Genomic DNA, 26,359 nt, shown 5'->3' on the forward strand with positions numbered 1-26,359 from the left:
GCATTATCTTAACTCTTATGGGTTGCTAGATTGTTGCGATTCGTAATATCGGTTTAGTAGCTTTTCTAATCATGCCGTCCAGTGTATTAAGGGTTTTTTGGAAAGACAACTAGCATGGACATAAATTGTTATTCATATTAATGTTTTATGCGCATTACGATCAAATGGCACCAACTATTAGTGATGGCTAAGCGGTACTCGAACTTTTCTTGTACAATCAAACGCCTGTATAACGATGCCTGTGGGACCGCGAAAATTGTTCGTTATACACGTTACATAGTTATATTCGTCGCGCACTTCATTGCCCACTATAACGAAGATAAACACACGCAGAGAATGAATCAGATTTAAACTGCAATAGGAGAAAAAAAGTCGACAATTCTCTTCTGCACAGTAGTATGACGTACTGAATGTGCAACCACCGCCTACCTGATGCTGTCAACGTTGACGCCGTGCACGAGCACGCCGCAGCACGCCGTGAAAAATTCCCATTTCGAGGATCAGAAATTCCATATTTTTAGCAATGTTTCCCCGCAGGTTTCTCAAAAAACAACTGCAAATTACTCTGCATTCCTCTGCAAGAACAAAAAGATTTTGTTGGGTAATTGAAGAAGGAAGGAAGCAAACTTTATTTTCTTAAGCACCCTTTGTCCAGGGCACCGTCTTGGGAAGCTGTGGCCATGGCTTCCTCCACCCCGGACGTCAGCAGGAGCCGTGTCGCAGCGCAGGGGTCAGCCAGGCTTGCCTCCCAGGACGCCAGAGATGGATTCGGGTTGGGGGGGGAGCTTTGGATGTCCACCACAGGCCCATATTTTGTGGAATATGTTTGGGCAACCTCCACAGAACGAGCGAGTAGGGGTGCCGGGTAAATTTCGAAAGCGATGTATGAGATATTCAGTGGGTAATGTGTTAGTCTGGATATGTCGGAGGAGGACGGACTGCAGCCTTGTGAGTGTGCGATGTGGGCAGGGAAGTAACTTGAGCTGCGCGCGAAAAGACTCGAGCTATTCGCGCCGGCTGAAAGACGGCTGAGCATCGCTTAGGGGTGACGAGAGCTCGCCAGGTGCCCGGTAAATCGTTGCTCGGGCGATCGTATGTTCCCGCTCATTTCCTCCCAAACCCTCGTTCCCAGGAGTGCGAAAAATGTGGAACGTGTGTGTTTTGTCGTCGATCGCGTCTTTGATAAGCCGAGATTTGCGGTGGTGCAGGCAACTTCTGGTCAGGCGGCTTGCGAATCGGTGACGATGATGATGAGTGTTTGCGGACGAACTATATGGGTGGCAGCGGCGTACATGGTGCGAGAAATAGATCGAGTTTCTAGGTCGTCAATAGCATGTACGTCCGGTTCGATCGTGGCGAGTTCGTAGTTTAGGGGTTCGACGACAGCCGTGATGCCTCCCTTATCTTCTCCACGATGTGTGTCAACGTAGTAAACGTGCCTCACGAAGCCGAGGCGCTGCAGTGTTTTCGAGAGGACGTTGGTCCTGATGTTGCGCCTTCGAGCATGCCGGTCGGGGTTTATGTTCTTTGGCCGGGGAGCGATGGTGATGAGCTAATTTTACCTTAGCACGGGACTGCTGGCGCCATCTCTTGTTGCCAGCTTGCGGACTAAGGCGCACACGAAATAATTTTTTGTATATTACACACTAATACATGCGAACAGGTTTCAGCCCTTCAGTCTCCGCCGCTTCACGTTTTACTAGTTATTTCTCATTGAATACTCTTTCCTTCCTTCTCCATGTTGCTTCATGAACCGGGTTTGAAGGGGTCTTGGATGTTTTTGGTTTGCCTGAACTCGACTTCGGATAATTGAACCCAAATCCGACGAAGTGTTAAGAGAACTAAAAAAAAAACAATTTAATAAAGTATGCGAGGTTTGGTGTACTTACATTATTTTTCCTTTTTACATGACTCCTAAAATTCCCTCCATCTAATAAAGATTCCCTTTTTCCCTTTTGGCCAAAATTACCACCGAAAATTCCCCGAAAAGAGGAACATTCCCCGCACGGAACATCACTGGGTCAAGGAGTGATGAGATACGTAACTGCAACACTTCAAATGCCGCTACCGCTTCACGGGTGGCCATACCGCTTGGCTCCTCTGCAAGCTCTTCATCAGTGCTTTCCTGACCGTTTGTGGCGTCCTTTTTCTCTATGATGGCCTCCACGATGTCGTCAGCTGTCAGGTTAGAGCAAACCAAGACCTGGTTGTCCACCGAGATGTAATCATGGGACGTCACAACCAATGCTGTCGTACACACCCACTGTACTTGCTTATCGATTCCCACAGCTCCGTGGCCGAACTGTATGACTCACAGTCGTCGGCACACCTATCAGCAGCGCGTTACTACGTTTACGGATAAGCGTATTCCTTATCAAACAACAATTTAGCGATTGGGAACACACAAATTTCTTCGTTAAATGGGCAAATTCGCTGTAGTAATCCTCGCTGTAGTGGCGTTCACAATACATCCGAAACAGGAATCTGTCCAAGCCATATGGCATGCTTCGTTGTACAGGCTATTTTGTGGTAGAAGCGTTCCGTGCAGCGGCATTTGACGGTGCTGCGATTCTGTTAAGACGTGTTAACAAATATCACTTTCGGCAAACTGCAACAGAACCCCTGTTTTCTTTATGCAGCTCATAGAGGCATAGAAAAAGGAACTCTCAGCTGATGTGTACTAAAAAAAACTGGTGTTGTGGAAACCGATATATTTACGCATAATTCAGTGGGCTGTAAAAGAATTATCTTCTAAGTAAATTCCCGAACAAATTATGCATTTTTAGATGTCCCAATGGTGGTAGGTTAATGTTGACTGTAACATTTCTTGCCTCCACCTCCATTCCCTTTTATTTGGGCACTACCCCATTGCCTTGACCCACGACCAAGACTATATTAGCGGTAGCTAGAGAAAGCGAAATGTCCCTTGACCTTCTCACGTGTGTCGAGCACAAGATCGCTCTAAAAGACGCGACACCAGGCTAGGTCTTAGTCTGTCTTGTTGTTAAATTTAGAAGCAGTAAAAACGACAGCGGAACGAAAGGCCTTTCAAGGAACCGGGTATTGTTGTGCGGCATGAAGAGCGGTGCCAGCAGCGCTCACACTAATCATTTAATCTTAGAAGAAGACACACAAATACCAAAGAACTTCAACCGCAATGTTTCCCCCAACAGCTCAATTTCACCTTGTCGGCTTACGAGCCAGCCTGCTAACCTGCCTTAATTGCTCACCTGACTTCATCGTTAGCCTACCGCGGCGTCTTTCGCCGGTCATTCAGCCAAGTCTGTCTCCCGCGCGCGTCGCGCGGAAGATGTTTTGCTCCTTCGGATTTTCCTTTATTTCACACTAGGCTGCCAGATCGGCGGCGTGGTCTGGCCACAGAGTACAGCACAAGAAAATGCACTTTGGCCGCAGAAGGAGGGGGCCTTGAATGGCCCGCGTGACATACGGCTTGCGGCTGCCTCAATTTATTGAGGCCACGTGGGCGGCGGCAGTGTGTTTCGATTTGTTCGCTCGTCTGTTGGAATTTTATAAAGGGACACCTCTGCCTTGTTTGAGCCGCGGATATGACCGTGGGCCCAAAACTGGGTCGTGCCCGGCAGGGATTTGGGCTAGCTCATCCGGTGGAGAAGAACCATTCTCTCTCTCTCTCTCTCTTTCTCTCTCGATAGAGGGCCCGTGTTTGTGCGCACACTCAATGATCCAGTGAACAGCCGGAGGCGCTTTGTTGGCCGGAACACGGATGTGGCCGGGCGTCATTTGGGTCACAATGTGCGCGCTGCGGCAGTTATCGTCGCGTTCCGTCTTGGGAACACGCACGAAGAAGCCCGGGAGGATCACCGAGCACGCATCCTTTGCGGCCCCCCAGAAGAGAAGTCTCAGCGAGGCGCGAATTGACAGCGGCAGTACGGGAGTAACTCAGCTGAGCCCCAGTCCACACGCTGCAAGTTGCTTAATGGGTATAAACGTTTAATAAACGTTTCCACGATGTCGATCGTTGGCAACATTATTTTATTGCCCGGAGGCGGCCTTTCGTGCAGCGAAAATTTTGCGACGACCGGTCCGAGAGAAGGAGGTCACGTTTAACAGCTTTGCCCCGACTTTCTCTAAGTGTAGGAAAAGAAAAGCATGTCTACGGTTTTCTTCGAGGCTTACACTGGGCTTAGTGTTGTCCGGATGGAAGCATTAAGCCGTTGCTCGAACGTAATAAAAAACTTCTCTTAGTTCGATAAACTTTTCCCTCGGCACAGCCGGCTATGACAGCGGTTTTACACAGGTTAAAATGAGGTCAAACCGGCCGTTGAAAGCTCCGGTTGGGAAGGGTTATTTATTTATTTATTTATTTATTTATTTATTTATTTATTTATTTATTTATTTATTTCCCTCCACCTATACTATATTACGCTGGCAGCCAAAACAACCACACGACAAAATAAAGGCGAAATATATAATTTAAACTAGGTTGCTTACACTGTGCTGCATCTTTTATCAGGGTAACATGTAAACAGCGACTACGTTTTGACGCTGGCCAAAGTTTTCCGGCAGACACCATTGATCGTCCGCTTTCAGGAACATTAAAGTTTTGTTTATCTCTTCCCCTCCGCTTCAAAACAAACCGTATTTTCCCGCATATAACCCGCCCCTGTATATAATCCGCACCCTCCCATTTCAGCCCGTCGGAAAAAAAAAAACAATTCTCGCGCATTGGCCGCACATTTGATGCAGGAAAAGCGGCACCAAAGCTTTTGCGCAAACAACGCATCAGATACTATGTGGACAGAAGCAGCGTATATTTAGCATGTAGAATACACTCAATAAAAGGCGAAAATCACCATTTGCTAATAAAATTGAAATGTTAGGGTGCGCTCGTCCTTTTTTTTTCTTCCTTGTCCATGTATGTTTTGCGCAATCGCTCCCATGGAATGCTTAGTCAGTGTTACTGCGTAGGAGCTTTACGGCACAACGCGCATTGCCGTGAAGCTGCACCTGAAGGAAAAACCCCACGTATTATCCGCCCCCCTACTTTGTCACATAAATTTTCGTATTTTTGGTGCGCATTACACGCGAGAAAGTACGGTATGTTACATGATGCCCGACCGCTGTAATTTTCGTAAGGTAATAAATGTTTTTTTTTGTTTTTGTTGGAGCAACACGGGCGCTGTATTGCACTATCCCTTCCCCTTTTAGCTGCGCCACTGCGGCGCGGGTGCAGATATATTCGTAAAGTATATATGGCAAGGCATTTCCCATGTACATTCATTTCACTACTTTCATGCAGGTCTGCGAGGCTATATAGATATAAAACTTGAAACCCCGCAATGGCACACTTTTCTAGCCTTACAGATGCTTGAAGGCTTGAAAACTCGCAGTCATCGCAGAGTGGTGCCTATTTGTTATCGCTCCTATTCCTTTAACCCGGTCAATATCTTGTACTCTCGCTTCTGCAGGTAAACAACACGGGTTGATTGTTGCACATCATAGCGCTCGATCGAAGTTCTGGCCCCTCAAAGGACCACACGTGGCTCAAAGAAGCAAAACCAGCGGGGGAAGGATTCGATCAACACGACGGCCACAAATGACACGTCTGTCGAGTCAGATAAAGCGTACGCGGGGACAGACGTCACCACCGCCGGCAGGGCGAGCCTTTCGCACCACGGAAATCGCCGCAGACGAGATTAGCACGACGTCGTGGCCACGCGCGGAGCTTTGTATTTGAGCAATTGGCTGCTTTCGACCAGGGAGAGCGTTGCCGCAGTAGCAATAATGTAAAAAACGCCCTCTCGCGCAATATTTGCCGGGAAAATTATTGTTTACGTCCCCCCATGTGCCACGACCACCCCCTCCATCCGACAGTTTCTGGGTTCCACTGCAACGTCACCAAAGCCGCTGTTTGGGGAAAAGCAACGGTTTTTACTGCGATGCAGTATATGTCTAGCCCACCACCCCTGTTGTGATTCCAGTGCAGCCGCTTTACTCTGCGCCGTTTCTGGTGCTCCTCCCCGCCACCGCCAACCCCTCTTTCGTAAATGTTATTCCCCTCGCCATCCGTAAAAATTTCAAGGTGGTTCGGGTTAGAGATCTTCAGGTGTTCAAGCACCAAAAATCTGGCTGCTTCCACTGGCGCGTTTCGCTTGACTTTCATGTGGGGACCATGTAGCTTACGCTGGAGGCTCTCATAAGACGATGGTGGCATTGAGGTCTGCATTTTCCTCGGCTACTGTTGGCCCAGAATACTGAAAGAGTTAATACAAGTCTGCGAAATAGAAGCCATCCTTGTGCAAAGCAACCCTATTATTGTTACTCCAGCACTGGTTTACACGAAAAGTATTTGATTGATTGTAGGGTTTAACGCGCCGACGCAACGCAGGCGATGAGGCGCGCCGTAGTGGAGGGCTGCGGATTAATTTTGACCATTTGGGGATATTTAACGTGCGCCGAAATCTCGTACACACGGGCGTTTTTGCTTTTCGCCTTCATCAGAAAAGCGGCCGCCGCGGCCGGGAATCGAGCCCGCGACCTCGTGCTCAGCAGCGCAACGTCTTAGCCACTGAGCCACTGCGGCGGGTTACACGAAAAGTATTATCTGCGTCAGTAACCTCTGCGACGCATCAAGCGGAGTGTAGCAGACTAGCTCTCTCGTATGACCTTCTTGTTTGCCGCTCCCTGAGTATCTTCAATTGCTGTCCTCAGCCCTTTGCTTTGGAAAGTTTCGAAGCGCTCATACTGGGTATCTGAAGTGTAGATCAGAGGCAGCTGGGAAACAATACGACTGAAAATCAGTGTTCTGTGCAGCTCAATCATGGATGCCGGGTGATTCCCCCACATAGCTTCAGCAATCCTCCGCAAAATTTTCACACGGGAACCAGCGCCGAAATAGACGATTGCGAAGAATAACCAGCAGCGTGAATGGGTGTATAAATGACAGAAAGCCGCTGCCGCCGAACATGTAGCCACCACCGTTGTCACCACGAAATCCCCCTCGTCAAGTAGTTGCGAATCCGCCCCTGTTGAATTGACCAACTTGCCCGGTTGAAACCCCGGCGTGATCCCATAATTCTTCAGCTTGAAAGTGTATTTCGTGCCTAAGTATTCGCCCATCACCAGTTGCCGTTTGTGCGTGCACGGGTTGTGGGTGGAAGGAGGGGGGCATTCGCGCACAGCTTGGCTTCATGCCGCAACCATTGTGCTGGTGGGAGATTTAAACCTGGAAGTCTCCTGGCTCAATGCGCCCTGTGAGCTGTCCTGCGTAATCGAGCAGCATGATTGTGGGTTGGTGTATAACACAGACAGCAGAATGCCTACAACGTGGGGGGGGGGGGGGGGGACGAACAGCCACATGTTTGTCCGCTAGAATAAAGGTCTTTTCAGGCTTTAACTCACTATGGGACGCAGGCATGTCGTTCGCTTTGATGAAGAAGAGCGGGAATTGAAGAAGCGTCGGCTAGAACAGAAGCGCGAATTGGCGCGAAGCAACGAAATGCCGCTGCCGCCGCCGTTGCAGCCTCAAGTTACAGCTCGTCGAGCAGCTGTGATCTTTCTGTCATCCGCATGTCATCCTTCTTCGCAGAGTGGAATGGCACTCATTTGTTATACAAAGGTAGCGAAGAAATTTGGAAGGGTAGCTACGCGTGCATACGAGCGTGCACGCGCGAAAAACTTTGGATGAGGGGTCAGTTTCAGTTTGTAGCCAAATATCAACAAAAGGACTTGTTTTCGTCCTGACGAAGACAAGTTTCCTTGTTCGAACGTCGACACAGGACTGAGGCTGCTCCCTTGTCTGAAGCTTTCTCTCCTGTTTGGCGACTAGCTTCCGAGCTTCAACGTTCCCTCCCTGGATACACCGTGATATCACGTGAAGGGAGAGAGAAAAGGCTGAGGACAAGAAATATGGCCGCACCTCTGCCAACGCGAAATGTCGTCTGGCGGGGTTTCAACGCCACCGTTGTTCCTTCGCGTCCGTAACGAATGGGGATGCCAAAACGGCAACGACCCCGTCTTTCATTTTTTGAAGCTTTCTTTTCCTTCAATTTATTATTACTTGCAGGTGAGGCCCGCAATAACAAAAGAAATAGCGACATCATGAATGTTTCATTGCGATCGCTTCCGCATTAAAATAGCCGGCGGCGACTCGGAAACATTGCGCCAGTTCGCTTTGCGCCAACAGAAGACGAATGTCGGCTGAAATAGCTGAACGAAAGCCAAGCCAAGCCAAGCCAAGCCAAGCCAAAGCTTCTTGCTCCTTTGGGTTTTCTACGCGTATCCTCTTGAGCAAGCATATGGATGGCGGTTACCGTGCTGACAAAGAAAATAAAGGATGATATATGAACAGAGTAAGAATATTAAGACAAATTTATATAAATAAAGAGCGCCGTGCACTGGCATAGCAATAAATCAATCAGGTGGAGAAATGGGAGTAGCCAATAGTTTTTGTAAGAGATATACCTTGCCTTTTGAATCTGCACACGAAAGAACGGGACAGGTGCTGAGCATTGCTCCTCCTTCGCAATCGGTGCCCGGAGCACTGGTTTTGTGCGATCCTGGGCTCTACGCTTTTGACTTTTAATTCGAGAATGCTTTATTCACTTCCAGTACTGCAAGCCTTTCCATCGAGGATATAACCCAAGTCAGGTGGTGCCAGTTGATATGTTCGTATGGCCGCAGCATTGTACGTTCTCGTGATCGGTCGGCTCAAGATTAACTAAGGAGCATGACAAGGTTTCCACAGCGTTTCTCATCGAAGCAGGATGCAAACAGAAGCAAGCAAGCAAGCAAGCAACGAATGAATGAATGAATGAATGAAGGAAGGAAGGAAGGAAGGAAGGAAGGAAGGAAGGAAGGAAGGAAGGAAGGAAGGAAGGAAGGAAGGAAGGAAGGAAAGTTAACCTGACTAGAGCCTAGTCTGCTATCCTGCACGTGGGAAAGGGAAAATAGGCAAAAAAGAGAGAAAGAAAAGGGTGAAGAAAAGTTGGAGCACACAGGTATGCACAGCACTGAAGCACTAAACCTTCAAGTTCAGTGACTGTTACAAGAGGCTTTCAGTCTCTAGCCGGGTGTAGGATGCAAAGAGAGATTTGTGTAGCGGTTTACGACACCATACTCCAGCGTGCACACTTCTACTCACTCATTCCGTAAATGGTACACCCCATCCCTGCCGCCTCGATGTCCCTTCTACGCCTCCCTCACACCCGCCAATCTCCAGCACCTAATTTGGCACTGTCCAAAATTTACGCGTTACAGAAACTTCAAGCCTCCTCCAAATGCCTCCCCCTCATATATCGACCCTCGAACACTGGAACCCTCCACGCTGACTTTAATTGCGCACTACTCTCTAGAAAGCGGTCTAGCGCGAGCAGTTTAGAGCCGTGAGCCTGCTCTCCTCACCCCACGTGGCCTCTTCCGCCTTCGTAAGGAGCCAACCAGCTTCAACTTGAATGGTTTATTTTCAAGATGACCCAAGCCTCGAATATCCCACCCTCTACTCCCACTTCCCCCACTTGACCTAGCGTCTTCCTAATGTAATAAAGGCTATCTCCTCCTCCTCTACTCACTCCGAGTAAAGCCGTCACTCAACTAAAGTTGTGTCTTATGGGAAGTTCCGGTTCTCTTGCGAGTATAGCTCTGATGGTAATGATAAACGTAAGCTAACTTTGCTGAGAAGAATGGAACAGACGCAGCTTGGTAGCACAACTGTCAGACATAGATTGACTACTGGTGCCGCAGCCTGGCCAGTATGCAGAGGCGCACGGATAAATTGTAGGATATTGGGAGCCTGAGAATTGCACGGGACGCATGTAAAGCGGAGATGCTACCCTGGTTATGACGATATGGCAATGTCGAGAATAACTTTAACAGAGTTGGTGTCCCTAAAAGAACATTAACGCACACCAATACTTACCTGCGCAATCGGTAACTTTTCGTGTTGCTTTTTAAATATCCGACACCTGTTTTAATAATCGCGTCCAAGACGTTAATCAATACTGCCAGTTTAACGCAGGATGTTTTGTAGTTCACTGGCGCTAGAGATTGCAGGTGTGGCACTCGCGTACGACGGTTTGTGATAGGCGCGGCAATTTAAGAAGGCCGCGAAGGCAATGAAAAACTGTGTGCAGCAAACACATGTTCTTGATCGTTCATATCCTTTGAATACATTACGTAAAATTAGTCATTTTATTTTCTTAGTAGACATTGGGGAACAGCGGCAGTTTTCACGATCCGTAGCAAATGAATAATATCTCTGGTTCAATTGCGCTACTTTCCAAAATTTCAGCCTTTTTTTTCTACGCAGATGGGCCATCAAAAAAGAATTTCCAGCATCGCGTTGCTCAAAATGGCGATACTTCTGGCTCTTTTTGAAACGTTGAGTTCCAGGTGACGACCTTTCTGGCTACTTTCGGTCACTTCCCGGTGACTTTTAGGGGCGAAACCCACTTGGGGCTCGGGCTGTCGGCATCTCCTGTCGTCGCGGTCGTTCGTCGTCGCCATAGTCACGGTACAAAAACACCGGGACACTCGTTTTCCAACGCCTCGCACTACAACGCTTCGTGCTTCGTGGAAAGCTGTATACCTCCACCCCAAACGGTTTCATCTCCGTTGGCAAAAACGCCAAGGCGCCAAGAATACACTTATACACTGCATGCTTCGCCCCTCCGAAGGTTTCACGTTAGTGGAGATGGCCCGGGATTTTTGTTCATGGGACCTGGCAACCCTGCTCGAGGTTTAGCTATGTAAAACGCTATTAACCGTAATATTCCTCGAGACTTGCCGTGCATGGGCATACGAAAAGAAACAACCAGATGGAAAGAGATAACCCCATCGGAGGCAGAGTGAGAAGGCTTCTCCCGCTTCTATGGCGATGTAACACCCTTCCATAAAAATCTACATACATTAAGCGAATTGTCTCGTAGCTTTATTATGCCGCTTGTCTTGAGTGTGAGTTCTTTACAGCCTAATTATTTTGTTTCTTAAATCTTGTCCGACCAATTATCTCCACTGACGCTATCATAACGATTACTGGTGGAACTTTCGCGAAATGTGCATTATTGTGGAAATGCAGGACGTTGCGTACCCGTTCCGCCATTTTCCGTATTTTCTGATGTCTTTCTTCTTTTTTAGTATTTCCAATCCCGCTCGATCAATTATTTCTAATTACGCTATTATAACGATTACAGGCGGAACTTCCGCGAAATCTGCGTTATTGTGGAACTGCAGTGTGCTACACAGTTCGCCATTTTCCGTATTTTTTATATTTTTCTTTGTTTTGTTTTTCAAAGTATTTTTCTACCAATATCTCCATTTACGCTCTTATAACGATTACAGGTGGAACTTTCGCGAAATCTGCAATATTGCGGGAATGCAGGGCGTTTCACAGTTCTCCATTTTTCGTAATTTTTAACATATTTTTTTGTTTCTTCAAAATTTTGTTCAACCAATTAACTTCCATTTGCGCTATTATAATGATTACAGGTGAAACTTTACCGAAATCGGCATTATTGTGGAAATTCAGTGTGTTACAGAGTGCTGTCTTTGGAGTACTCGGCAAAGGGAAACACACCCTGAACCCAAAATGTTATATACTGATGGTTCATCCCCCATAACCCAAGGTATATTTATGATGATGGTGGTGGTAGTGGTTGTGATGGTCAGAACTTCCTCATTTCTATCGAGACGTAGGTTGTCAACTTTTTCTACCCCTAACAAATTTCATCAACCGCTTCTTCCCACCTCCCTCACTCCCTCCCAGTGGTTCTGATTTTCCTCCCTCTGTCACGCCTTCTCCTGCCCTTGCACATTTCCTCTCCATCGAAATGCTTACAATGTGTTTGATAAATAGGTTGTATAAGCGTCTTTCGTACGGCGAAGTTTGGTCGTATAAATGTCTTTCGTACGGCCCAGTGTGCTACTCGCGATGCCGCCAACGCTGGTGGCGGGACATCTCCCGGAGTTTGTACCCGGTTCAGCAAAGCCAGTGTTTTGAAAGGCAAGAACAAATAAGTAAATAAAATGACATTTAATCTCTACATTGCTATTTGGTACAAACATAAAGAGTGACACACAGCAGGGAAACTGAACCGTACAGTGTCCAGCGATGGCGTTGTTTGAAGTACTGTACCGAAGCACGTAAGACAGCGTTTAACAGTTCGAAGGAAAATTGAGTCCTTAGTTAATACACGTCAACAAAGGTTGACGATAAATTGCTAATGCATCGGATGAATTTATTTTCGTCAGTTATAGCGAGAAAGCTTTGCGTTTGCTTACCCAGACTATATTTATGTTGCCCCGCATTCAAATATTAAAAATATATTTCCTTGTGGAATCTTTGCTGTGAGATACCAAAACCCGTCCCTGCTCCTATTGTGGTCAATACATAGAATTGTATCGGGGGTGGCGGAACCGCGACAGCGTCCACTCCGACGTGATCGGCAAACTGCGTGGATAACCCGAGAAAGGAGACGTCACTGATCTTAGCCACACGCCGTGAAGTTATCCACCCTACCTTGCACGAACAACGTGCCCAGAACTACGCTTAAATAACACAACACGTCAAACCAAGACTTCTGTGGCAGTGGACCTATACTAAAGCGTCTCTACCACGTACCAAGATGATCTCTGATTCTCTTCTCTACTATACATATATATGCCAGAAGGAAGCGCACAGGACCCCATCTATCTAGCCCACCCCGACCTAATTTTTCTCCTTTACCCGCTCATATTATAGATTGGTTTTGAAGCCTCAGTATCTAGCCCAACGTTTGCGCACAATCGCTTTGGTCGGTCAGGCGCTGCCTTTAAAAGGGAGGAGCCAGCCCACGCATTCCTGAAAAGTGCGCAAAGTGGTAGAGACGAGGGCTGAGTCGCCTCCTGAACGTTGTAAAGGAACCCCGCTGGCCATGCCGACGCGTTGAAATAAAGAAGCGTCCCGCGATTTCCGTCGATTACTAGACAGAGAGAGAGAGGAACGCGGAGGAGGAAGTGACGTCAAGCCTCGAGCCACGTGCCCGAGACGTCGCGGATCTCGTGTCGATCCAGTCGCCAGTGTCCCACTCTCCTCCGCTTTGGCTGCGGAACGTGAGCGCTCTCCCTCCTTCAGGACGAAAGGGGAAGGCCCCTTTCCCAAAAGAAAAGCGAGAGGGGAGGCGCTCTTCAGTTCTTTCTCTCCGGTGGAAAGGGGTTCGAGAGCTGAGAGGGAAGTTGCGGAGTTGGAACCCCGAGAACCGGGCGCCCAGTCACCGCCTCACGGGCTACCCGAAAGGCCCGCGGCCTGTGCCGACGAGTACCGGACGGTCGTCTCGATTTTTTTCGTGCACCGCCACTCCATCTTCGCTCGTTTGTTTTCCGACCCGCCGTAGAAACAAATCCCGCCAATCGGCTGCGCTAACGACGAAATGTTACCGAAGCGAGACGACAAGTTTTTCCCTGCTTCTCGATTCCTGCGAACGCTCGCCGCATCGACAGCCACGTGAAGAAATCTGTGGGTGCTCGTCACGTCGTCGCCTCGGATGGCTCATCTTCGCATCCCAACTACAACGGCTTCTTCCTGGGCGCAGCAGACTGCCTCCCGGTGGAAAATTAAGCGTTTCTCGCGTGCTGATCGCCAATCGGATTTCCACCGTGCTACTCGTATCACCAGTGCAGTAGACTGCCATGGAGCGATGACGTCGCTTACCGAGGTAGCAAGCAGTCCCAAAGTTACCTTCATGCTTAGCCGTGGAGTATCAAAACGGAGACACACACACAGCACGCCGTGAGGGGGAGGCAACTCGGCGCGTTTCGGGCAAGTAGCGGTTGGGGAAAGCGATGTTGAGGCGAATGCGGTGAACAATTCATCGTCGCGCTTTCCCGCGCCGCACGGAATTCGGAAAAGGCATGCAGGCGGGATCAATGCTACGAGTGGCTGATAATTTTTTTAGGGGCGAAGCCCCTTAGGGGCTTGGGCTGCTAGAAACGCCTGTCGTCGTCATCGTAATCGTTATCTCATGTAGTCACGGTATTAACACCGGAACGTTCATTTACGCCTCGCGCTGGAGTGGTTCGTAACGCGTACTAAAAAAATACTGGGACACTCGTTTACCCCTCGCGCTAGAGTTCGGCGTGCTTCAAAGACACCAGACTTTTACAGAACAGCTGTACCCTCTTTTACGTTGATAATGCCTCGGCATGCGCACATGAGATTGCGGCATCCGCCGTTTTCGCGTCCTCTGGCAGCGCCACACGGCTTCCGCTGCCGTTAGTGCCAGTTCCAGTGCAAGCGCTATTGCCAGCGCCAGTGCCGCACTTAGTACCTGTGCCACTGCAGCACACGCAAAGTAATGGGCAGGAGGGCGCAGCCAAACAGGCGATAAGCGAACATTACTCGGGTGGCAAAACTCGAAAAGAGCCCTCAACGGCATTCGAGTGGAGATTAAGGCTATCGAATTCACATCTCCCAAGAGGGCGCTGAGGTGTCCAACTTTTTTACTTTTTATGACTTCAGGGTAGTGGGCATGACTTCAGGGTATGACTGGGCATGAAGTCAACACTGAAGGAGGAAAATGAGGACATCTTCCCGCTTTCGCCGCATACAGAGAAGTAACCACGCTCCTCGTTACTGGATGACAGTGTTCGGCAAGGAGTATTTCGCGCCCCCCTGAACAATAACAGTGGATGCAGCGAAATGTTATGCTTTCCCATGTTTTTCTCTCTCCCTGTCTGTCTGTCCCTCTCTCACTATTCATCTCACTCTCTCTCTCTGTGTCTCACTCTTTCCCTCTATCTCACTCCCTGTGTGTGTGTCTCACTCTCTCTCTCCCTCTCTGTGTGTCTTTCTCTCACACGCTCTCTCTCACACTCTCACTCTCTCTCTCTCACTCTCTGTCTCTCCCTTGTATTTTCAACCATGCAATCATGTGCGCGGCCCCGTAGGGGACAAAAGAGCAGAGTTGACCGTGTTCAGTCGTACGTCTCACAGCTGGAATTGTGCGCGCTTCGCAGGTGAGAACTTCGTGGTAGTGTTGGGCGGCGTGACGACGAGGCACTCGGGGTCCGCGGATGAGTGCGAGCTCTTCTACGCGGGCCCCGTCCCCGACCGCCCACGGCTGCAACCCCCGCCCTTCCCCCTGCCGGCCACGCGTGCGTTATCGTGCAGCCGCCGTCATCGGTCGCCGACACCGCCGCTTCCCCCCAAGACGTCTGGCGCCGAATCTGCGAATCCGCCAACGTTACCTGACATCTTCGGACAAGCCCCAAGTGCCCGAGACATTCGTCGATGGCGCACTACTGATGCTGAAGTGCATGATAAAAAATACTGCTTTTATTTCCTACAACAGAACCCTTCCCATTTTCATAAACAGTTAACGACACACTAATAAGAGATCTTTGGGAGTATTCATAACTTCCGGATTGGAAACAGGGCGACCTAGTTCAATGCAAGCACAACCTACTCACTCCAACCTGTTCAACTGCGCCGGTATCAGTACGCCTCCTCCGCGTAGCCAACAACGTCGCCAAGTTCCCAGCTTTGTTTCAAACAAGGCAGCCGCACTAGCTTTTTTGCAGACGGCAGGTTCTACGCTATGTGTTAGAGTGTCAATGGGAATAGCGCATTTTTCCTCAAAGCGTTATCACTCGTGTTTCCTTCAATTTTACCGGATACAACCGCACACTTAGTTCCATTTAGGAAAAAGATTTTCTAGGCCAAGCCGAAAGTGCGCATGCCGCAAAAAATATACACAAGCTTACGTCCCGAGCGAGCCTGAAACATTTTCTTACGGAAAGCGAGGGAAAACACCTTTCTTTCTTACCGTCATAAAATATTTGTCATATTTAGCTCATCTTTGAATTCTTTGTGGTCGACAAGGCTAATGATTGGCCTTGAAAAATTTTACAAAGCGTGTGCGTGCCGGCAGCAGATAACTGGAAACAAAGCACATCATTTCTCATAAGGAAGGAAGAAAGGGTGTAGAAGGAAGGCAAGGAAGTTAACCTGGCGAGAGCCTAGTTTGCTCTCCTGCACGTGGGGAAGGGAAAATAAGCAAAAAAGGAAAAGAAAGAATGAAGAGAAGTTGGAGTAGACACGTATACCCACCGCTGAAGCACTGACACTGATAGACACTGGAGGCGTTCAGTCTATAGTCTGGTGTTTAAGTTCGTCACCCGTAGACAGCGTAAAAGTTCCTTAGTCGCCTTCTGAGCGGATGACGGAGAGGGCCAGTAGCGCAGAATCTTCTCCTCCGAAAATGGCCGCCGAGAGTCCAGGTTCCTCAGCGCTGACGACAGCTTTTTTTCTTTCAGCCGAGTAGCGTGGGCACTCGCATAAAACGTGCCGGATCGTCTCCGGCGTGCCACACGTTTCGCACTCCTAACTTGCTGCCATTCCTATTGTGTATGAATAAGCATTTGTGAAAGCCACCCCCAGCCAGAGACGGCAAACAAGAGTTGCGTCAGACCGCGGGAGGCTTAGTGGAAGGGGACGCTTCAGGTGCGGGTCAAGGGCACCACTGCGTGCACATGTGAATTCATCTGGATGCCATAGGGAGATTTCTGTTTCACGGGAAAGTATGCGGAGGGCCCTAGCATCGTCCGTCCTAGACAGTGGGATGAGCACAGTCACCGCTGTTTGATGCGCCAGCCGGGCGGCAGCGTCCTCACTGTCGTTGCCGACGATGCCGCAGTGGCTGGGAAGCCACTGCAGGGTGACATCATGATCCGCCTGGGTAGCACGGTCGTACACCATTCTTATTTCTGTCAGGAGCTGTTCGTGAGGTCACCGGCACAGGGGTGACTGGAGTGACTGAAGTGCAGCCTTCGAACCACAGAAGATAGCCCATCTGCGACACGAACTTTGCTCGATAATGCGAAGAGCGCAGCGGATGGCCGTAAGTTCTGTAGCCGTGGAGGTTGTAGGATTGGCTATCTTGAATTGGCTGGACAGTGACATTTGTTGAATAGCAACAGCGCCGGCAGAACCCGACGATGTTACCGAGCCATCGGTGTATACATGGGTTCGGTCACTGTGTCTCGTGCAGGTATGTCAAAGTTAGCTGTTGCAGGGCTGGCATGGGAAGATCGCGTTTTTTATTTACTCCTGGAATATCTAGGCACACTCGGGGCTGCATCACACACCACAGCGGAAGGAGCGGTCGCATCGCTGGCGTATAGTTCGACGGAATGCTGGTGTAGTGGGGAGTGTTGCGACATTGATTCCTCGAAAACCTGCCTTGGACCCTCAGTCATCGACTTTCCACAAACCGGCGTATTCACAGGACCGAACTATGCACTTGAATTATGCGCCTTTCAGTGGCCTCGTGGCTTCTCAGGCGCCAACCGCTAACAATGGCAAGTGCTAACAATGGCATTGCTTGGCGCCCTGCACTGCAAGCCTCGGCGACGTGCCCGCGCTTTATTGTCACGCCCTTTTGTGGCGTGTTGTCTTCAATAGGCCACTCGAAGAATATTGCCACCGAGGGATGCAAGGCGTCTTCGTGGTAGTGCAACATCGCCAGGACAAAGGGGGCTCTGACCCACGGCGGATTGCCACGGCGGGAGCAACTTAGCGCTCTCCTGCCCAGGAGAGGAGCGGGTCTCTCGGGCGTGTGTGTGTGTGTGTTTGTGTGTGGGGGCGCTGCCATCAGTGCCATGCTCTGTGATTGGTGCATCCTGACGTCAACCGGAGAAAAGGGGTGAAGGGGAATGGACCCAACGTGCCCTATTTAATCCCGCGCGCGCAGGAGCGCATGGCCCCCGCTCTCATACCAAGATGTAAATACTTGTATATAAAGTTTTCTTCTTCGTCAACTTGCCCATCATGACTGCCCCGGCACTTCCCCAACCTCGGCCCACATCGACCACGCTACCATGGTTCGCAACAGTGGAGACAGCGGTGAAATTCCCAACAGTGGAGTCAGCCCCTGGCTTCCCAATAGGAGCTACTACCCTTGCGAACAGACGCCCGCGGACGGGTCGCTGGTATTCCCGCGAGGTGATAAGCAGGCAGACGGGCGAGGTGCCTGATATGTGTCCTCAGAATTTCAACTTCCACAAAGGTTGTCAAAGGGTGATTCCGAACCAGCGCAATGGTCGCTGCTGGGGACGTACATTGTGGTAGGCCAAGACAGGTTCGCAGGGCCTGAGCTTGTATACCCTGAAGTGACCGAGTAGTTGTGCGGCACGCTCCAGAAAGGAGAGGAGTACTGTTCCGTAGACAGCCCAAGAACAGCGCGTTGTATAGCTGTAACATTGACTTCATTGGTGCTCCCCACGTCTTGCCACTGATGAGTTGGAGCACATGCACCACTGCAGAGAGCCTCTTCTTTATAACGTTTACGTGAGCGCTCCAAGAAAGGCCTCTGTCGACAACTATGCCGAGAAACCTGTGATTTCTCACATAAGACACCCTTTCGCCATTAATATACAAAGGGTACGCATACATAGGCATACATCGTGTAAACGGAAGCACAGCGCATTTGCTGCTGGATATTTCCAACCCTTGTCCGTGTAGATAGTAGGTCGTCAAGTCTGCGGCATTTTGCAGTCGGGCGCGCTGATGCCAGCGAGTCACGCCATCTGCCCAAACACATATATCGTCGGCGTATATCGACACGTGAACCCTTCTTGGAAGGCAAGAAGTCAGGCCAATTAGCGTAAGGTTGAACAGTGTAGGGCTCAGGACGCCTCCTTGGGAAACACCACGGTGAGTATAGTGAGCTGATGTCGGCCCATCGGCTGTCATAACAAAGAATGACCTTCCTGTTTGGTAGTTCCGTATCCACTGGTAGACCCGGCCACCGAGCCCCACAGCTTGTAGTACTTGAAGGATCGCATCGTGCTCCACGTTATCATAGGCCCCTTTAAAGAGACACTGAAGTGAATTTGTCAAGGTCCCGCTTTTGCTTGCACTGCGTAGACTGGCTCAAATTAGCACACTTTTCATCGTTTATCCGGTTGACAAATCGCTAATTATTTTACAAAGTGCGAAAGAAGAAAAACTACCATGCTCGGTTTGCGCCGGCCGCACCAACTAAGGCTGTGACGTTGGGAGGAGGGGGCACCGTTATTGGACGATACCCAAGGTTAGCAATCAAACAAGTTTCGGTTTCGGTTTTGGTTCTGTAAAACACAACCGATGGCGTTGTTGGATGGGCATTCTCAATATCTCAGTAATCATCGTACCGCGCTTCTTCCATGTTGTCGGCTGTAAAATGCATAAGATAAGCCTCCCAGGACGGCTTGGAATCGTATCATTCACTAGCCGAGGCCTACGCAGTGCATGAACGCCCTCCACGTCCCTGCAGACGCTCAAATGCCATGCGCTTTTCCCCCATATTTGGAGCTTGCCTCACTCATGCCTGTATCGTAAAAAGCGTGTTCGCACCAGGCCAAGGGTCTGTTGATTCTGGCCTGTGCCCACTGCCCGCAAGCAGTCGGTGCTTATGGCAACAGCACGCCAACGAGAACTCGATAGCGCGCCAGTGCCAGCCTGCGCGCGTTCTGTGAACTAGCTCGTGGAGCAACGAACGTTGCGGCCCAAAAAAACGTGAACTGAGTATAGAAAACATCGGCAGAAAACGAAAAAGGTAACTTATGAAAAAAAAAAGCACGTACCCGCGGGGATACGAACTTGTGACTTGTAAAACACTTGCGATGACACACCTAGCGCTCCAGACCACTCGGCCACGGGCGAGCGCTGCCGACTTGGAAATATAAGGTATATAATGTATACCAGTTTACACTTTTATTTAGTTTTAGCATTCCAAGCAGCTTAGGCGACAATTTGTTGTTTTGCACTCCTGCAGTAAGCATCCCTCAAGTTTCCACAATATCTCACGTCTAGCAATTGCATTTCTTAGACGGAAAAGCGTTCGCAGATACGTAGTCGTGCTGCTGGCCGCTGTGCTTGTTCGCCCAGCGCAAAAAAGTGCTTCCCGCACCCTAGTTTTACGCTGTACGGTAAAAATATCAGTTGATTTTATTTCATTAGTACCTATATTGACTTCGCTGACTCTTCTCCCGCCTTCAAGAGGCCTTATATTTTCCTACTGGCGTACCAGTCAGCGAATCATCGCATGTGCGCTTGTGCAGCGCTTGTGTGAAGTGACCTTGACTTGGAGCTAGATACAGTGTACAAACTAACCAAGTAAAGAAAGGCACATTCTTCCATTCACAAACGTGCCCTGGCTTCGTTTCAACTGAGCGAACGAATTGCGACGACCCGTCGGCGGCCGGCGGACGAAACGCTGGGCCGACTGACTGTCTGAAGGCCGGGGAGCCATGCAATAGCGCAGCCAATTGCGAGCTCGGCTCCTCCCGACGTCACACGAAAACGCCACAGAAAATGTGCGAGCGTAAAGAGAGGAGGACAGCATTTTCGAATTAATTTTTCTACTAAATAAAATCGCGTAAACGCGCTGAGAGTGGTCGAAACATCGCCTGGGGACTCCGGACTACAATTTGCGCTAGTAATCCCGCAATGTGTACATATCACTTCAGTGTCCCTTTAAACGCTTATAACTAATTGACAATGTATTTCACGTGGCTACCAGCCATGTCCCAGCTGGTTTGGGTGTCCGTACTATACGTTCAAAATAAATTTGGCCGAGTTGAAATTCGAGTGCAGTTGGCTTTTAATTAAACATGGTCATTGGCTGGTCCCCGAGCCTAAAGTGACCCAAAACATACCAAATCACCATTATTAGCAAAAAATAAAATACAGCACGTATAACTGAGTTTAGAAAACAGTTTGCACTAATTTAATGAAAATTTTAAAAGCAGTCAACAAAGACGCCGCAGCAGAGAAACCTCGGCGTAGTCGCTTGATAGCGCGCACTCACCGGGAGCCATCTGAGATAGCAGCTAGAAAACGGCGTACGGACGATTCTTTTATTATCAGACGGTAGAAGACCCGCGGGTCGGCTGTCTTTCTTTCTTTTTTCTTTCTTGAGGTTTATTCTTTTTTTTCCCGCCAGGGGAAAGCTCTCCATGCTCCGAATTGCTTCATCGGTGCATTGTCGGCAGCGCCTTTTCACAGCTCTGAAGCTTTGCAGGAAGTTACTGAAACAATGCATATAGCTCGCAATCACGCGCGTCTTCCGATAAAAGCGCTGCTTTGTCATCTGCTGTGCCGTGGGTCGGGCCGTCTTCCTTGCGCCTGGCATGCTTCCCCATATTATCACATTTTTAAATGGCCCTGTAGTGTCATTAACGAAGTAAAAGAAGAAAAACAGTCTCAGACTTAAAAAGGCGCTGCCACAGAATATTCGTTTTGACTTCGTGCTGTATTTATAAACAAACCGTGCCTAATATCTGATTGATTGTAGGGTTTAACGCGCCGACGCAACGCAGGTGATGAGGCGCAACGTAGTGGAGGGCTCCGAATTAATTTTGACCACCTGGGGATCTTTAACGTGCGCCGAAATCTCGGACGCACGGAAGTTTTTGCTTTTCGCCTCCACCAGAAAAGCGGCCGCCGCAGCCGGGGATCGAACCCGCGACCTCGTGCTCAGCAGCGCAACGCCTCAGCCACTGAACCACCGCGGCGGGTGGCAGGAGGCAGTGAAGACGGCTTTGAAAGGTACATTGCAAGGAGAAGCATTATTCCGTCTTCAAAGCAAATAAACAGACTTAAAGGGGTCATGAAATGAAGACAAAATAAAACTTCGTTCAATTACTTGACGGAACTAGTCTTTGTAACTCCCTCAGCGGCAATCTAGCTATGATTTTTTCTTTTCGAAGAAAAACGCTAGACGTATTGAGAAACTTTCAAATTTTGCGCTGCGGGGACGTAATATGGGCCTCAAACTTCAGAAACACCTCAGAACTCAGATCACATCACACAAAGGAGTAACTGGCTACCATCTGCAATCACCAAGTTTAACAGGACCTGGTGACTTGGTGACCTGGTGACCAGCAGCTGTCAGGAAGGAGGCTGCTGATAAATACCACCCACACCACAGCGACTATAGAAAAAAAAATAGTTTTTTCTCTCTTTTCTCACAGCTACATATATATTCCGCTAGCAGTATAACATGACTCTGCTCCTGCCCCACACCTGACCATCAAGCGCGGACCTCTACACCTCTTCTAATTTCCTACCGCAAAGTACTTCACCACTGCATAGTCCTCTCGCGCGTACAAACCTGCCCCCCACCCCACCTCGCATTGATGTCATTGTCGTACTATCGAAAAAATGCTCTAAACAACACCAATAAGCATTTGATTTGCTCCAGTGCACCAGAATCAGGGCTGGCAATCCGTCTTTTCGCAAAAACTCAGAATATAAGTCTCAATAAAACACGTTTTTTGTAAATTAACTTATTCGTTGCGCCATAAATAGAGTATCCCGGAGATAGAATAAGTGTAGGGCAGAATCCTATCACCTTTCACTCGACCACAATAACTGCTACTTGACGTGACGGAAGTGACCTTGCTCCCAGATATGAACGAAGGAATTATTTCATACATAGCGGACAACTGAAAGAGGCGATGACTCACAAAAGTCAGTCAGTTAAGATGAGTCATGCAGAGTTAGTTACTATTCGTGAGCAGCGCTGCAAACAGCATCCTGCATGAACGGTGAAAGAGATTGAGTCCCAAGACCTCCTGCATTGGCCCAAGATATTTTGTTATTTTCAGGCGGGCTTACAGCACCACAATAAGCTATAATCTCCTGAATGAGGAGGACGTTATAACCTCAAGCTTTTGCACTTCAACAACACTTCAAAATAACGAATTCCGAGTGTACGAAATTACTCGTGTTGGTGTGAACGACGACTATTGGTGGGCATGTCGCACCGTCATGATAAGCACACTAAATGCGCGTTAGCTCTGTCGCCATCGCCTGCGCTTGGGGGGAGGCGCCGCCATGATACCCTCTGTCACCGCCTTTGTTCCTTCGTCCAGCTACGCAGCTACGTCGGCACGCTAATCATACGGCTGTTTTTGTTTCTACATGCGCGATGAGCTCCGGAAACAGCAAGAAAAAGAAACGGAGGCAGTTTTCTTTGCAAGAAAAGGTGGACATTCTTTGTCAAGCGGACGCTGGGAAGAAACAAATCGACATCTCGAAGGAGTGGGGGATGGCACCATCAATGGTTGCAACAATTTTGAACGACTGTCAAAAGATCAGCAAGCCGCTCCGAGGGTCCCAACTTGCTCCTAACGCCCATACTTTGCAGTGCGCAGCAAAAATGCGCACTTTTCTTACCAGGTGCACCAATGCCACCGAGGCAGTGCACAAGAACGTGGACAGCTTCGAATTGTTCGTCTTGCAGCTGTTGAGTGGCACACGTCAGGCAAGGATCACCGATTTCTTCAAATAAACGTGCATCCAGACCCGCGTTAGAGGCTAACGCGATCGTGCACGTGTTCCCAATAACGTTAGGTGGATGCTTTTCTTACGTCCACAATTTTTACTGCGCATTATATATATATATATATATATATATATATATATATATATATATATATATATATATATATATAGTCTGCAAAGATAAAAAACTCACACAGAGCGCGAGAAATTAGGTTAGTAGAGACAGAGACACACGAGAAAGACTCTGTGTGTCTCGTGTGTCTCTGTCTCTACTAACCTTGTATATATATATATATATATATATATATATATATATATATATATATATATATATATATATATACAACGAATATTCAGAATAACGAACTATTTTTAGCAGTCCCTTGAAATTCGTTGTATCGAGATGTAGCCAGTGGATTGGATTGGATTGATTAAACTTTATTTAGGCCGGCAGAACGACGTTTTTACGCGCCGCGACGCGGGCCTCGGCGTCGTCCTGGTGGCTACTCATCCGCATGTTTTCAATCTGTCACGGCTCTCACGGCTGACAAAAAGTGTCCGAAAACGAGCGATGGCTTGATAATGGCTTTATTATCGCAGACAATAAATACTTTTAGAGCAAAGGGCAAATGCATTACAAAAGAGAAAAATTTTGCCCCAATTCGCCTAATGTATGCTAAGCATTAAAGGTATGTTAAAAGTAAGCTAAACGTATTTCAAGAAATATCCTACACAGCAGACGACGCGCGGACCAGCAGGCGATAGGAGAGCGCCTTAATGGTATGACTCGCACATCGCTGAAAATTATTCACTACAGCGCGCATGCGCGGTAACTTCGAGGTAGCTCCGACAAGCTGCTGTGTGACCACAGAAAGATTACGCCACAGTTTCGGCAAAGCGGCGCATTTCTGTTTTCATGCCAACGTGAAAAAAAAAAATATATTTCCGTTTGCTTACCGTCAAGCTCTGCAAGCAGGTGACTGGTCGCAGATTCAAACTCACGCTTCCCCTTAGTTTTCGTCGCCGGAAACTTGAACAAGAATTCCGTTGCAGATCAGTCCACAACAAGCATATAAAAGTATTTCGGCACACACCAATACGCGTCCTCAAGCGTGGCATTCAAGAGCGGAGTTTTCCACAACATTTCCCCCAGCTGCCCGGAACACTCCACAAGCCCGAAGCAGTGGCACGGTTTTGAGGTGCAGGCGCCGCCGGATGCGGCAATAACAGGAATTGCCGATCGTCTGGGCTTCGTTGCCATGACGACGGTACGCTTATCTTCAAGCGGGCATGTCTGGGCCCGCAGGCTACGCGTATCTGCGTCGAGACAAGTTCGCGCGCCGTGACTGGCAGAAACTGCAGTGTCATCCGACAGCGCCAACACCAACATTCGTATTGCAATCGAACTTCGCCTGACCATGCGAAGCAAGGTTTGGGACATGGCCAAAAATTGACGCAACATATTAGCAACGGCTTGCATTTAACGTGAACGATGCGACCTTATGTAGGATTTCTCACAATATATAATTGGAAACTCATCAGGATTAGTTTACACGGTGACGCGCTGTTTAAACGGTGACGCGCTGTTGCTGCTCTAGAAGAGCAACAGCGGGTCACCGTGTACATTATGGGATGAGTACATGTCTTGACGGGCCAAGCCATTTAATTGTTTAAGAATACTTTCCACCTTCGAGGTACGCCCCGGATATGAATTTCGCCCGTTTTCTTGTTATTTTAACCATATAAACTATCTTGCCTTCTTTTTTTCTTCAGGAAGATTACGGAACGCTCATCGTCTAAGATCCTCTACGACCTTCTGCGCTTTCACGGGTCAGGCCAGCTAGCTATTCAGCTGTTATAAAATACTTTTGACTTTGGAAATGCCGCGCCAAGGCACATTGTATCAGTTTAAATATTATTTTAAAAATGTCTTCCTTTTTTTTTTGTTGTATCAGAAGGTGTACAAAATGTGTGTCGTCTGCGATCATGTGCGATCATCTGCGCTTCAACAGGCCAAACCACCTAGCAGTTCAGCTGTTATTTTTGACTTTGGATATACCCACGCAGACCCATTTTATAAGTGTCATTATTATTTAAAAGAATTCTGCAGAGATTCAGATAGTTATCTTCTAATGCGTACCAATCTTATGCCGCCTGTCTTGAGTGGAAGTTTTTTCCAGCCAACTTTTTGGTTCTTTCTAAATCCTGTCCGACCAATTATCTCCATTTACACTATTATAACGATTACAGGTGGAACCTTCTTCAAATCTGCATTATTGTGGAAATGCCATGCGGTATACGTTTGATGACAGAATCAATGACGCGGAAGATAGGTCGCGCCGCAACAACTTACTTTTCTACGGCATCGAAGAGAAGGAATCAGATAAATGGATTGACAGTGAGAAAGCCGTGATCAGACTGTGCGAGACCAATCTTAATGTAACCATCGACCCAAAGGAAATAGCAGGGGCACACCGTCTGGGTAAAATCGTCCCCGGGAAAAACCGTCCCATAATTGTTAATTTTACATTTTTCAAGACACGGGAAACTGTGCTATCTAACTAAAAGGCACAAATTATAGCATCGCAGAAGACTTCTGTGCCGCCACCCGCTCTGTTCGAAGAGAACTTGTTCGATTCGCTCGCGAACAGGCTGCAGTGTTTAAACTAAAATACAAAAAGCTTGTAATCGGGTCCAAAACTTATCGCTATGACGCCACACACAAAAAGGTTGAAGCGTGCTCGTCACCCTAGCTAGGCCACAATATTGCAAGGTCTTCATCCCCGTTACCACGTCCCCACGACACCAAACGTAGTGCCACAGACAGTAATCTGAACAAAAGCTCATTCTCTGTCCTTTACACTAACATTCGTAGTATCATTCAAAAACGCGAACCCCTTGCCGACCTAATTCAAACATCAGAATGTGACATAGTCATACTTACAGAAACCTGGCTATCATCAACTATAGATGACTCCGAAATTTTCCCGTATTTACCAGACTTCCTTATCTATCGACGTGACCGTATACTACAACGAGGGGGCGGTGTAATGATATGAATTAAAGCATGCGTCCGTC

At 48.4% G+C, this 26,359-nt stretch overlaps 1 protein-coding gene across 1 annotated transcript in view; it reads right to left on the reverse strand.

The window, feature by feature from the left end:
• The window catches only part of LOC144161704 (uncharacterized), a 277,618-nt gene extending 253,115 nt beyond the window's left edge, over positions 1-24,503 (reverse strand). Inside the window, exon 1 of the mRNA XM_077692325.1 lies at positions 24,239-24,503. The gene's annotated coding sequence lies outside the window, so the exon portion shown is untranslated. The remainder of the gene's footprint in view (positions 1-24,238) is intronic.
• Positions 24,504-26,359: the final 1,856 nt, after the last annotated feature.

The sequence above is a fragment of the Haemaphysalis longicornis genome, unplaced genomic scaffold, assembly GCF_048455015.1.
Source record: "Haemaphysalis longicornis isolate Haplotype H1 unplaced genomic scaffold, Haemaphysalis longicornis Haplotype H1 scaffold_12, whole genome shotgun sequence".
NCBI classification, from domain to species: domain Eukaryota; kingdom Metazoa; phylum Arthropoda; class Arachnida; order Ixodida; family Ixodidae; genus Haemaphysalis; species Haemaphysalis longicornis.